General features: G+C 42.9%; 1 protein-coding gene across 11 annotated transcripts in view; it reads left to right on the forward strand.

Moving 5' to 3' along the window:
• Nucleotides 1-14,775, forward strand: part of FOXP1 (forkhead box P1) — a 602,646-nt gene that overhangs the window by 213,958 nt on the left and 373,913 nt on the right. For 8 of the 11 annotated variants that reach the window (XR_010842504.1, XM_067043615.1, XM_067043616.1 and 5 more), the window contains one exon: nucleotides 8,385-8,480. The exons of the other annotated variants lie outside the window; for them this stretch is intronic. The gene's annotated coding sequence lies outside the window, so the exon portion shown is untranslated. The remainder of the gene's footprint in view (nucleotides 1-8,384; nucleotides 8,481-14,775) is intronic. 11 annotated transcript variants of the gene reach the window in all.

Raw genomic sequence — 14,775 nt, forward strand, 5'->3', positions numbered from 1 at the left:
AAGTTAAGTGTCACGCGAATGCTTTCCCTCTTAATTGATTAGTCATTTGTCACTCTATCAACAAGCATTTATTGGAAGCCATGGTGGTAGGTCTTTTCTAAAAGGGGATACGCAGAATATCAAGACATGGTCCCATGGTGGAGACTAAGCCAAAAATAAGTATGTCTTCAAGAAGTCCTAGTGAAGACCGTGATAAGGTGTAAAGTATAGTAGTCAGGATGCATTGTGCTGGCTGCTGTGACCAATCTCCTGCAAACTTTGGTAGCTTAACATGATAAAGGTGTATGTCATGCTCCCTTCATGTCTGTATGTGCTCATGGAACCTCCTCCATCCTGTATTTGCCACAAGAACATGGGGTCTCCACAGTCTCGGGGGATGAAGAACAGGGCGCATGGTTGATTTTCTGGTCAGGCTTGGAAGTGGCGTACCTTGCTTCTACTCCCATCCCATGGACCAGAAATCAGACACGTGGTCCCAACCTGAGGGTCGGGAAAATAGGGCGACATCATCTTCCTGTGTACCCAGGAAGAGGAAAATGAAATGGCACTAGTTCTCATGTGACAGTCCCAAACGATACGTTACTTGGGTTTGGGCCACCGAGGTTTGATCCCAGTGAAGCATAGCACCTCCTCCTCTTGTTGGCTGCTCATCAGTAAACACCCTTGTTCCCCCAGAGATCAGTAAGAGCGATAGTCCTCAGGGGGCCTTGATTCTTGCACGTCATGAGGAGGATGTCTTTCATTTCATTGCCATCTGAAAGCCCATCTTCCTCTGGGGTTAGGCAGGGTGATTTGTCGATGAGCCGGCTGTGGCTTGCATTTGTTCCACTGTAAGATGGAATATTCTACCCCGAGCGCTAGTGTGACTACACACAGATTGGCTTTCCCGTGGTGGGACCTCTCTGTGTCCTGCAGTCGGCTCTCCTCTCCTCCTGGAGCTGACAGGTTTGGAGAAGAGAGTTCCCCACTGGCGAGAACCAACACAATCTCTCCCACCTGTCATTGTTGTGGGCTTGCAGACAACCCTTGGGCGAATGATTATGTGTTCAGGAGAAAACTGAAGTTGCTTTTAAGGCTTAAGTTTTTTGTGTACGCATCTCAGTTTGTTTCTATCCAGAAGATACCATGGGAAATTTTTGTGATACATCACATGGAGGAAAACATATTAATAAAGTGTTGACGATGCCTTTTTTTTTAAAAAAAAGATGTTTCTTCCCCCACTGTCTTCTTGACCATGGTGGTTCTCAAGAAGGAAGCTGGAATCTTCATCTAGTCCTCAGTCTTCCTTCCTCTATCCTTTTAGCTCAGTACCGAGGCCCAGTGAGAAGCTGAGCAGGGCCAGTGGAGATGTGTAGTTGACCTGGAGGCTGGAGAGATCTCCAGTGGCCTTTTAAGGGCCAAGTGCAGGTTTTGATCTCTTTCCCTGCGAGTACTGGGGGGCCATTGAAAGTATATGCAAGTGGGGAGTGAGAAGGGTGAGTGTGGGGTGAGTATCCATGCATGTTGTGTGTGTGTGTGTGTGTGTGTCTGTCTGTCTGAGACAGAGATTGACCGAGAGAAAGAAAACAGTGATGAGTGATGACTGCCTTTGTCGTGTGCTTTTCGGCTGGTGGGGAAGAGCCTCCATAGCAGAGAGTGAATGTGGAGACAGCGTAGCAACTTTTTCCTCGCTGACCTCAGAGGTCTCCTCCCTCTTTCTGCTCAGATGTTACTTGTCAATCTGGAGCTCACCATCCCCCCTTCAAAGCAGGGTCGTGCATTGGGGTAAATATTCATGAAATGGCAAGCTTCCTTGATCAAGACGTATTTTGTTTTTAAGGAGCCAATGACTCAGAATTGTCTTAAGTTGTTGAAAGGCAAAGTTTTTGTGTGCCATCATGGAAAAAGGAAAGAAGAGAGAAAGTGCCATTTTTGAATCAGGCAGCTGATTTACAGCTATAATCTACAAGCGGTCAGATGCTTTCAACAAAGTTGTTTTGTGTTTTTTTTGAAGGCTTAAAGTATAAAAATTTAATTTATTTATAGAATCTCATTAAGAGGACTTTTTAAAAGTAAGGTGAACTATTCAGTTGCTTCAAGGAATGTTCATTGAGTGTGTGAGATGCTATAACACCGTGTTTGGGATATGAGAGATGACACGAATCTCTCTCTGCTCTCAAGACATTCCTGTTCTGAAAAAGAGGCAGTCAGAAGCCATTAATAAATGAGTGTCAATAAATGTACAGTGAATGTCTTCTTCTTTTTGAAGTTCAGTAGCTTTTTCAGATTCTATAACCGATATTTGAGAAATTGCTTTGTTTTGGAGAATCAAAAATACAAAAAAGTTGTAAAGAAAAATATCAGCTAATCCCATTTCCTCCAAGGCGAAGTGTCTGTCCATTTTCTTTTTTTTTTTCTTTTTTGATGCATATGTTTAAGAGTGTACTTTAGCTATGATTTTTCTATCTCGCTTATTTCATGTCACATAACAAAGCGTCTACACATTTCCCTATTCCTGGAATTATTTTTATTGGCTACAAAATATTCCTTTGTCAGACTGGGCTATCATTGACCTGCTTTTTTTCTGTTGGGATTTACATTTCAGGTAAAACAAATTCGTACAATTTATCCATTTTATGTCACAGACCATCTTGTGTACGTCACTGTTGTAATAAAACATTAATGGGGAACTGAGATTTTTTTTTAAAAAAAAGCATTTCTCTGTCTGTATTACGTCTGTGAGCTTTACCACCCGCCCCCAAAAAAGCGAACTAAAACTTTGTTACGACAACTTTACGTTCTTGGGAGAATGACGGGAGAATATATTTGATGCGTTTCTTCTGGCATATTCTATCTTTGGACACATAGCTCCCACTCTGAAATTGGTTGATAAAGAACATCCGCCCAGTCCAAGAAAGCTGTTTGGTTCTAATGTGGGGAGACTTTGTACCTGATTTTGAAACTTCTAGAGGTTGTCATTTTTTGCTTCTAGCATTCACTCCTGCAGTGACATTTTAAATCTACAAATTATTTATTTTGCTTTACTTTTTTATTTTAAGAAGTATTTATTATAAGGTCACTTTAAGGTGACTGTTGCCTCCATTACCTTAAGACAGGGACTTGATTGTGCTGGCTGAGAAGAACCATCAGCTTTTTCTTTTCGTTACAGTGATGCTATTTCCCGTCATTTAACACATGAGAAATCATAATGTGTTATGTGGCAGTATGTAAAACCCCCAATCAATTTTCGAAGGCAGAAGGTAGCAAATGATGGTGGTGATCATTTTGTAACATATAAAAATATCGAATTACTATGTTGTTGTATACCCGAAACTAATATAATAAGTCAATTATACTTCCAAAAAATGGGGGGAGGGATGAAATTTTTTTTTTAAAAAAGTTGGCAAATTATGGCCCTGGGGCCAAATCCAGCTCACTGCCTGTTTTTGTAAATAAAATTTTATCAGCACACAGCGCCCATTTGTTTACTTATCATAACCCTTTAGTTGCTTTCCTGCTGCAGTGGCAGAGTGGAAGAGTTGCCACAGAGAACTTACAGCTGCAAAAGCTGCCGCATCTAAAATATTCACTGTCTGGCCGTTTACAGAAAAAGATTGCCAACCCTTGTTCTGAAATATGACCAAAGTATAGTAAAATGCCTTATATATATAGTTAACAACCACTGCATTAAGAATGTAAAAATGTCTAAAACATTGATTTCTCAACAATTAATATGCTCTCAGCATGCATTTTTTTTTTTTTATTTTTGAAATGTGGCTTTTTTTTTTTTTTTTTCTTTAATCACCAAGAACATCTGCGACACATCCCCTTTGTTGCTGGCTTTTCAAAACCTCTACAGAAGCTTCTGACATTCTACCGGTGTATTGTAACTTGACACTTTCTCCTCATGCTTTTTTTTTTTTTTTTTTTAAGAATATGTTGGGGGTAGGAGTTTATTAATTAATTAATTAATTTATGGCTGCGTTGGGTCTTCGTTTCTGTGCGAGGGCTTTCTCTAGTTGTGGCAAGCGGGGGCCGCTCTTCATCGCGGTGCGCGGGCCTCGCACTATCGCGGCCTCTCCTGTTGCGCGGAGCACAGGCTCCAGACGCGCAGGCTCAGTAGTTGCGGCTCACGGGCCTGGTTGCTCCGCGGCATGTGGGATCTCCCCAGACCAGGGCTCGAACCTGTGTCCCCTGCGTTAGCAGGCAGATTCTCAACCACTGCGCCACCAGGGAAGCCCTCTCCTCATGCTTTGAATTGAAAATGTTGTATTACATTTTAGAGCATGTCATGGACTTTTTTCTCTTATAAGCAACAACCAAAAACGTTTGACTTAGAAATAAGCATTTCCTGTAAAATTTGGGTATTAAAAGCCAAGAGGCAGTTAACTAAGAAAATGTCCACTGGATCTACATTCCCTGGCATTGGCTCGTATTTCACTTCTTAGAAGGTCAGTGTTGTCATCCATAAAATGGGAATCGGACTGCCTCACGGGGCCATGTGAAGATAAAGTAAGGAAAGATACACCTGACATGTTTTGGAAACACATTAGCTGCCTGTTCCCTTTCTTCTTTCTACCCTTAGGTTCATTAGAGGAGCAGACAATCACAACTCTAACGTACCTTCAGGGATTTTTCCAAATTTGCAAATTTATGTATGGTGTTTCCGAAATTCAAGTATAAGTTTGGAACCCGCTTGAAATTAGAAAGGTCTGTGTATTCGGTTAAGAGATACAAACTGGCAAATGTCATAAACGTTCCTGAGTCTCAGAGGCTTAGCTTAGTGCAGGTATACTTATGAGGCAGCTCCGTCTGGTGGCTGGTGGGGAACAAGTGTGGTGGTCTCTGCTCCACGTGGTATTTCAGGGACCCTGGCTCATTTCACCCAGTGACTCCACCATCTTGTCGGATTTGGAGTTCTGCCCTGGACCTCTGGGCCCACAACCAAGGGAAGAGAGAGGGCATTAGGGATGGGTCAGAGGCTTCTGGGTCAGGATGAAAGTACCATACCAACTTCCATCTGTTTGGCCATAACTCCGCCGCAAGGACCCACGTAACTGGAAATACATCCCAGCTGTGTACGCCCAGGAAGAAGGAAGAGATCTGATGAACATTTAGTGAGTCTCTGCCACAGACTGACCACATCTTCTTGTGTTATTATGGAGGATGCATGCTTACCAGGCATAAAAGACACATAGTGCCAATAATCTGAGAACCTGTCTTTAACAGTTACCCATGTAAATAACGTTTGGAGACAGTAATGCTGGGTAGAGACAGTTACTCTGTATACTTGTTTAAATATATTTTAAAAATTAGCCTGTGATCTGAATCTGCTTCCCACATGTTGTGTGCCATTTACATACTTTGGCATTCTAAAATCACAGATCTATCATAGAGTAAGTTTAGAGATACACACTTAAGAAATGTTGCATTCAGTGACATTTTCATTACCAAAGTAGTCTACGTGGACTCAGATTTATTTTGCTATTCTATAAAAGCAGAAGGCATACACAGTATTGAGTGGAATTTTTATCCACAGAGGCAGATAGGACATTTGTTGAAATACTACCATTGTTATTTGATTCAAAGGGCCCATGTTACAATGAACCACGTCAGGACCATTTTCAATTTTTTAATACCTCTCGTGGATCTAAGCACACCTTTTTTAGGTTATTCATTTTAAATTATGATTATATGAATATTTTAGGATTATAATCACCATTAAATGAAGGACAAAATTTATCATACCAAAATAGAAATTTAATTTAAAGTAGAAAGAACTTGATTGCAAGGTTTAGCAGACTAGAAACAAGACCTAAAGAGGATATTAAAGAACATTTTTAAAAAGACCCTCTGTAGTACAGATTTACCGTAGATTTGGAAAGAACACAGTTACATTCAGTGGTGTTTGTGAAGATCATATCTGAGACAGCCTCATCAAAGATCAAACTTTTGTAAGATTGAAAAAGCACACGAAAGCCAACAGACCTTTTGGTCATTCCATGGAAAAATTAACTGCAAAAGAAATCTTCACTCAGTACCATAAAGTTGGTGAAGTTTATCTGAGATATAAGTTGCTCTTGACCTAAAGGTGATCCTGTGGCTTTGGTCAAGAGTCAAGATTGTATACGGCCATAGGTGATTAAAAATATCCCTTTCACTTTCCTTGGTATTCACAGCATTTCCTACTACCTGTCACTTTGTCCTTGATGAAATTTGAGACTGAAAACAAGTTGACAAAGATGGTTTTCCAATCAGTTGCTCCTCATTTTTTTCTCGGGTGCTCCTTTGTTATAGTCGACTTCAGATTTACTATTCATGAGCCATATTTTAATCAGTGACCATATCCGACAAATGGAAGCTAAGCGCTGGTTAGTATGTTGAAAATAAACACGAGGGCTCTCATTAATGTCGCTGTCTGAATAATTAGTTGAGCATCGTGTACTGAGCGGCGGCGAAGGCAGGCTCGCTTTTCACTGGAACGACAGGCTGACAGCCACGTCCTGGAGTGTGGTCATTAGTGGGTCCCGCCATCAATGTCATGTTACTGTGTCAAATTAGTTAGTGTCCCCTTAGGAGAGATGCCGGACCTACAAATTATCCTCCCACATCCCTGGAAACCGTGTTTGCGAAACCTGTGATCAAGTGTGGGCAAATTATTAACACGGCTCATAAATTAACTAGTTTACAGGCTTATAACATTTTACAAGTAGATAATAAAGGGTAGAAAAGTTTTCCAATTGCTTTGCCCTGATGTGAGGGCTGTGATGTGCCGACGTTTCCTGGAGGAGCCCACAGCTGATAGGTTTTGAAGAGGAGCATACACACGGGAGTGTCAGAACGAATGTTTGGAAAATGTAGACCCTGAACGGAAGCCAGTGTAAATCCATTGGAAACAATATAATTAACTTCGTTATCTCATTGCTCTGATAAGTCCATGACAAGGGTCCTCTTTCTTGTGGTGGCAGTTGCTCATTAATGAGGTCACCAATTAAGTTTGAACTTTGCCAACTGAAATTACCTGGAAAAATATTTTTGATGCATTCTTACCGTGCTCTTCAGCCGCCTTGTTGAAGGAGAATAATGCTAACACAGCATGTTCAACTCATATAGGAATGACGATTCTTAGGCCGTAACGTATTTGACAAACAGTTTACACTCACGTCGGTGCCTGATACCTAGAAAACAGAGTGTGCGCCAATCTGTCCTGAGTTTATCTCCTGTCAAGAAAAGGCACCCACTGGGAGCACCACCACTTAACAGTCTGCTGAGCCCTGGTAGACAGACAGCCCATGTCGTTTCCGGAGATACACGACTATTCAAATCATAAAACTTCATACATCTCCTTTTTGGTTTCAACTTCTCTGTCTGATCAGATTAGAACACACGTACATTCATGGAGTGTTGTCTGAGTTTACTTTTGCAAGGGAACAACGCACACACAGGGAAGAAGAGGTCATGCTTTTTGTTCATCCTGTGGTTCCATTTCCCTATCTCACAGCGGGTCCCCCTGTCATCTTCAGGGCTGTACAGGTGTCCTTATCATCTCGAGGATCTAAGCAGAAAAGGCCTGGCATGTAAAACCTTGCTACTGACCGCTATTCACAAAAACTTGCTGAAACTGCTTGAGGATGAGCTGACTTGTCTGTCAGCAACTTCTACCTACTTGGCATTGGATTTGGTAGATACTCATAACCCAACTAAGCCATGAAAACGCATAGCCTCAGCACACGTGAGCCCCCGGACAGGCTGACTGTTTGCATGAGAGGGCTGTTTCACAGCCTCCTTCTGCATTTGAAATGCAATGGAAAGAGAACTGTAACCTCTGGGGAGTAAGATTTTGTGTTTGCCTGGCAGGTGAGATAGCTTGTCTTTTAAAAATAATAATAATAATAATAAGGTGATGATGTATGTGTGTGTGTGCGTGTGCATACACGTTTGCGTGTGTATTTCCTCCGGTCGCTTGTACTGAATGCATTGAGAGAGACTGAAGACCAAAACCCAAAGGAAAATCTTCACTGGGACTCAGGGATCGTCTTACCCATATTTCTCAGAAGGAGATAACATTGTAATTCCTAGAAGTTATCCTCAAAAATAAGAAATGTTGGAAGTGAAAGGAACCAGACTTCCTAAGTGAATGATCGTGGCTTCAAGAGTAGCAGTTTTACTTGGCTCTGTAACATCTTTGTGCTATAATTCTGTAACACTGAACTCGAATTATGAGCTACATGGAATGCTGATTCTAGAAGGGAAAGGACAAGATAGATACACAGATACATGATTATATATTGAATGTAAAAGCACTGTGTCAATAAGGAAGGCCTAAGGCTTACGTGAATGTGTTACTTTTGAGGCAACACGGTTTGCCGCTTTGCTTTAACCTCTTCTGTTCTTTTTGCTTTCAGTGTCTCTCTGTGTGTTGCAGTCCTGTGGCATTATGCATGCCCCCAACCAGTGACCTCCAGACTTTTTATGGCTGTGAGACACGTTAAAAGTTCAGGGTGAGTGGCAAACAACACTTACATTGTGTACCGATGAAAAATTGCCATCCACCTTTGCAGGTGACATGATACAGGATACAGTAATCCCTCAGAAGATAATGGAATGCCCCATTATCAAGCATGAGTTCCATAGCCAGCAGGAGTAGGTTTATTGCCTTCCACGATAGCTTTATGGCTTTTCGGAGCAGGATTTGTAACTTGGATCATATCTGTGGAAGGGTGATCTAATGAAGGGTTGGCAAACTTTGTCTCTAAAGGGCCAGATGGTAAATATTATTAACTTCATGGACCACAGAGTCTCTTTTGTTACTAGTCAACTCTGCTGATGTAGCGCAAAAGTAGCCATAGACTATAGGTAAACAAATGGGCGTGACTGCATCCAATAAAACTTTAGTTGCAAAAACAGGTTGTGGGCCATACTTGGCCTAAAGGCCATAGTTTGTGGACCCTGATCTAATGCATCAAAGGGGAACAGATGACCTGGAATCAGGATACCTCACCAGGTAGCAGTCCCTCTGTTATTGAGCAAACCATTTATCAAGAAGAAATGGGAATAAAAAAAATAATGCCCTTTCTACTGAGGTAGGAGCAGGCTGTAGTTGTAAGGATGAAACAAGATATAACGTACAGGAAAGCACTTTGAAAATTTCGAAACTCCTTAAAAATGTAATGGATGCCGTATACCGTGATTATGGTTCACCTAGTGGAATATACCTCCTTCACCCTTTTAATCACATTGGGTTTTCATGAGCTAAATGAGTGTGAGGGAAAGCTCTTTTATTTTCTAAGTCATGTGGTTTGGCTGTACGTTCCTTCTACTTTATAGTTGGTGGACAAGCTGTTGAAATGCCTCTTTGATATCAAATACGGATGAAGGGCTATGCGGATCGATTATGGCAGGCTAAAAATCAGATGCCGATACAGAACTATTAAATTTCCTTTAATCATCAGATCCCGAGAGTGTTTTCAGATCTTCCACCTTTAAAATAGGCCCTAATAAATAATAATGCTTTGGATGTCTACAAGTGTGTTTGAAATTCACAAGCCTTGCATGTCAAAACATAGAGACAGGTTCAGCAAATATGCTTCCCTGGACTAGTGGTACTAATTAAGGAAAGTCATACCTAAACAAACAGCTTGGTGAATAGAGGGGTCATCAGAATCTCAATTCATGAATTCCTAGGTTTTTTTTTTTTTCTGACAAAAAATAGTAGGCTAGTCTTTAGTGTTTTCATGTCCTTCTATCATTTAAGAATCGTTTTCCAGTAACAGAGATGCACCTATGTGAGTTTAAAAAAATTAGCTGTGTGTTCTCTCATAAAAGATGTCTCGGGGAGAGCAATTTGTGCTTTCTGTCTTTATGCTCTGCTTGCCTGTTTAGGTGTTGCTTCATTTTCAAGGTCACATCCTGGCTGCTGGCTCTCCAGCCACTGCTTCTACATCCTGAAAGGAAGAGGCAAAAGTACAAGGAACAGAAAGAGTAGTCCTCCCAGCTGAGGAGGTCCTCTTTAAAGAACTTTCCCTGAAGTCTTGCTCAGTGGCTTCTTTTTACATCCTTTTATCCACCCCTAATATTAATATAAGGGCATCTGGGAATTGGACCCTTAGACTTGAGAAATTTGTTGTCCCAGATAAATTCCAGGTTCTAGCAGTAATGAAGAAAAGGTGCATTTGGTCATTGAGCAGCAGTTGTGGTTACTTATATGAAATCATGCTGTCAGTTTTTCTTCCATGTCTAATTTTTATTTAGTTTGATGAATGCCTTCTTTCTTTGATTGATATGTGTGTATAATGTCTTATTTGAATTTTACGTGTTTGAATTTCAGCTTATTCAATTCTCAGCAGAGATACATATCTCAGTAAATATTTTAGGACCATAATATTCTTACTAGAAGTGCCATGGCAAATCTGAGAAAGAAATGTCTGTCTCATGAGAACCATCAACCAAAATTGAAACTCCCGAATTGTCAAATGGATTTTCTCTCCTCTGGATGGGAGTTTTGGTTAAAGCCTGAGTATTTGCATGAGGTCCTAGGACATACAGGCCCACACCCAACTGTGTTGTTCCCAGTATGTGTGAGGGCTGCCACTGATGGCTTTGAACTATCCCTCAGAGACTGGACAGTGCTGTCTACTCTGCATCTCTGCTTTGCTCTTCCCCATATGTCTGCTGAAAGCTTACTGTGGAGGGTGGAGGAGACAAGTGAGCCACTCCTGTCCAGTTTCTCTATTCCAGATTGGCCTGTATTTTATTCTTGTGAAAATTACCATCCCACAGAAGAGACTTCCCTTTACTTCATCCTATAGTCTCTGCCTATACCAGCCTGTGATAGATGCTCACGAAACACGGTAGCCGATGCATTCACAGACATTTCTTGAATGCCTGCTGTAGATGTAGGATAGCAGTGTGGGTAAGAGTGTCTGCATTGAAGTTAAATCAGCCTAGATTCCCATTCCACCTTTTCCATTTAGTGGTTGAGTGACCCTGCGTAAGTTACTTAACCTTTCTGGGCCATGACCTCCTCATCTGGGAAATGGGGATACAAATAGGAGCTAGATTTCTATAAAGAATTACCGAGATAATGCTTGTAAAGAGCTTAGCACAGTTCCTGGTAGGTAAGAAATGCCAGCATTATGCCATGCACCCTGGGTGATGTGCTGGGAATCCCCGTGTTTGAGGAGTTTTTACCATCCTCTGGCTGGTTCACTGGGCATTACTGTACTGGTAGACAATGTATATTTCACAATCCATTGCTTCTCGCCTGGTATTCTGTTGGAAGTTTAAGTAAAGCCTTGGGAGGTGGCTTTGATGCCCGTCTTCAAGGACTCTGCAGCCACATATACAGCTGGACAGCCCCGCTAGCAGGACTTAGATCTCTGGGTCCCATTTTGACGCTTTCCCCTGAGAGGCAAGCGGTTCTTTCTTTCTTCCGTTTTTTTTTTTTTTTTTTTTCACTTACTCAGACAATGGGCCTGCCTAGCAAGCAGAATTCACTAACTGCTTTCAGGTTGGTATTGCTGATGATAATCTGAAACTCAGTAGGGTTTCACTCATGCAGGCTGAGGCTACATGAGGTCGGTCTTGCCCGGCCTCATCCGGGTCCCTGCCTCTGTGCTGAGTCTGCAAAGCAGCCCGTGGTCCCCACACGTCTTCTTGGGACCGGCCCTCAAAGAGCAGTGTCGTTTGCACAGAGAAGCTGCCGCATGACTGTGGCAGAGATCGTCAGCTGTGCTCTTGGACCGGCCCAGTTGGTGACATGTCCCAGAGATTGAGAAGCTTTGGCGACCACTTGACCATGGCTGTCTGTTGATTAGTTGACTCTGTGGAAGTAGTGGCTTGAAGGAGTGGCTCTTACTTTTTCAAGAGACTCTTGGAAACCAAAGATTTGCTCTGTGGTTTCAAATATTTTATTTAGACTGTGCTCAGATGCCTTAAAATCTTCCTTGCCTCTGGACCTTGTGATTCTCTGCCTGGAACAATTTTTGATTTCCTTCTTCCCCCTTCTCACTCTTAGGCACCCAAGCCTCTTGTCTGTTGCACTTACTACAGCTTCTGTCACTTTCTGAATATACCTGTTAACCAGGTAATAAGCAAGAGGCAGATCTGTCTGATTCAGTGTTGCTTCCTCATGGCTGACAGTGCCCAGTGAATAGGAGGCAGGCTGTCGGTCAGTATTTGTTGAAGCAGTCAGAGGACATTTGGGATTTCGCTGTGGATTTCTATATTTCATGCAGTACTAAGAGGACTGCACCTGGGTGAGAGAGTAAGAAAAGAAATAAAACCATACGCATCACCTTTATTTATTATTATTATTTTTTTGGCAATATGCGGGCCTCTCACCGTTGTGGCCTCTCCTGTCGCGGAGCACAGGCTCCGGACGCGCAGGCTCAGCGGCCATGGCTCACGGGCCCAGCCGCTCCGCGGCACGTGGGAGCCTCCCGGACCGGGGCACGAACCCGCGTCCCCTGCATCGGCAGGCGGACTCTCAACCACTGCGCCACCAGGGAAGCCCCACATCACCTTTGTTATAGGAATAGAATCCTGTCCTTGAGTTTTCTCTGGGAAGCCTCCTCTGTCCCTTGTACAAGTCTTTGATACTCTGTGTGTCCCATCCGGAAAGGGTTATACATCATCACCTTCCCCATGAAGACAGAATCATTTGCCTTTTGGTTCTAAAGCTTATGGTGCATGGTGTAAGTTACTTAAGGATGTTGGATTCCGAGCCCAAATCCCAGCACTCTCATTCCCTGGCTCTTTGTTCCTGGACAAATTACTTCCTCTCTTTGGTCCTCGGTTTACTTACCAGAGGCAGGGGGAATAGCATGACCTAAATAAGCTCGTAGTGTTCGTGCAAGAGTTAAATGAGATGCTGTGTGTACAGTGCTTGGCACAGGATCTGGAACAGAGTAACGTTGCTGTTGATTCAGGAAGATCAACAAGAGGGTATTGGGAACCACACTGACAAAACTCATAATGCCCTTTCTTGTGACCTTTATTTTAAGGGGGGTAAAGATGGCGAAGAACCTGGATTCCCTATTAGATTCGCTCATTTCATGCACTGAATTACCTTTAAAAAGTGGAAAATGAGGGAGCGGTGGGATGGCCTGTTTTATGTTTGCTGTTAGCATGTCGACTGTTGGATGTGAGGGATCTGTTTCAGGTAAGGCCAGTGATAAACCTCAAATGCTGGGATGGCTCAGTGTGTGGAGCCCACCCCACATGCAAAAGCACCTTCAAGGTCCTGCACTGTCCTTACACCGCCTGGCTGGGGAGATGTTTCATCCTTAAGTAATCAGAGCTCATTTGATCTCCTGCCTCACAATAGACCATATCTTAAGTTGCCTGGAAATTCTAATTTTAAAAAAATTGGGGACTTCCTGGTGGTCCAGCGGTTAGGACTCTGCCCTGCCAATGCAGGGGGCCCGGGTTCGATCCCTGGTCAAGGAACTAGATCCTGCATGCATGCCACAACTAAAAAAAAAAAAAAAAAAAAAAAGAAGAAGATGATCCCCACAGGCGGCAACAAAGATCCCGCGTGTCGCAACTAAAGACCCAGCGTGTGGGCTTCCCTGGTGGCTCAGTGGTTGAGGGTCCGCCTGCCGATGCAGGGGACGTGGGTTCGTGCCCCGGTCCGGGAGGATCCCACGTGCCGCGGAGTGCCTGGGCCCATGGGCCGTGGCCGCTGGGCCTGCGCGTCCGGGGCGTCTGCTCCGCAACGGGAGAGGCCACAACAGTGAGAGGCCCCGTACCACAAATAAATAAGTAAATAAATAAATAAATAAAGACCCAGCGTGGCCAAATAAGTAAATAAATATTTTTAAAAAATTGTACCCTTGACGTATTGGTCCTGAAAATTTACATATCTCTTTTGTGAAAGAAAATTCAAGTCTGTATGGATTGAAAGGAGATAGATGTAAATACCTTTCATTGTGAGCTTTTATTTCTGTCACCTGCTTAAGGTAGAGGGTCTGTTATGGTTGCTACGTTGTGTTAGTTGGGGCCTGGTTGAACTGTGCTGTTCGTTGTGCATTTGCTGTGTAAAAGCCCAAGTACAGAGAGGGATTTGTCTCTCTATCCCACAGGTTTTGGTGGTAAAAGATGAACTATATCAAGTCACATACTCTCATAGGGTTATCTAAGAAATTAAAAGAGCCGTTACGGGCTTCCTTGATAGCGCAGTGGTTAAGAATCTGCCTGCCAATGCAGGGGACACGGGTTGAAGCCCTGGCCCGGAAAGATCCCACATGCCGCGGAGCAACTAAGCCCATGCGCCACAACTACTGAGCCTGCACTCTAGAGCCCGCAAGCCACAGCTACTGAAGCCCGCGTGCCTGTAGCCCGTGTTCCACAACTATAGAAGCCACCGCAATCAGAAGCCTGCACGCCGCATCAAAGAGTAGCCCCTGCTCGCCGCGACTAGAGAAAGCCCGCACGCAGCAGGGAAGACCCAACGCAGCCAAAAATAAATAAATAAATAAATTTTAAAATAAAAGCCATTAATTTTTGTTGATTTATAATTTGTCCCTCTCAGCTTAATAAAAATAAAAGAGCATGAGTAAAATACAGTTTAGGGCATCCAATTTGGTTCCTAATATCCTTTTTAGAAGCAAAAAAGCTAAAGTTCGATGAGCAGGAGTTAAGTGAAGCAAACGATTCAGGAAAAACCTTTATTAGACTCATAACAGCCCTCGCAGTGGCAGAGACCCAGCTTTTTTTCCATCTATAAAAAACATGCAACACCCCTGTCTCCAAATACCGTTTCAGAAACGAAAACAATAATCACGAAAGGGGAAA

Source organism: Kogia breviceps, chromosome 10 (assembly GCF_026419965.1).
Source record: "Kogia breviceps isolate mKogBre1 chromosome 10, mKogBre1 haplotype 1, whole genome shotgun sequence".
In the NCBI taxonomy this organism is placed as follows: domain Eukaryota; kingdom Metazoa; phylum Chordata; class Mammalia; order Artiodactyla; family Physeteridae; genus Kogia; species Kogia breviceps.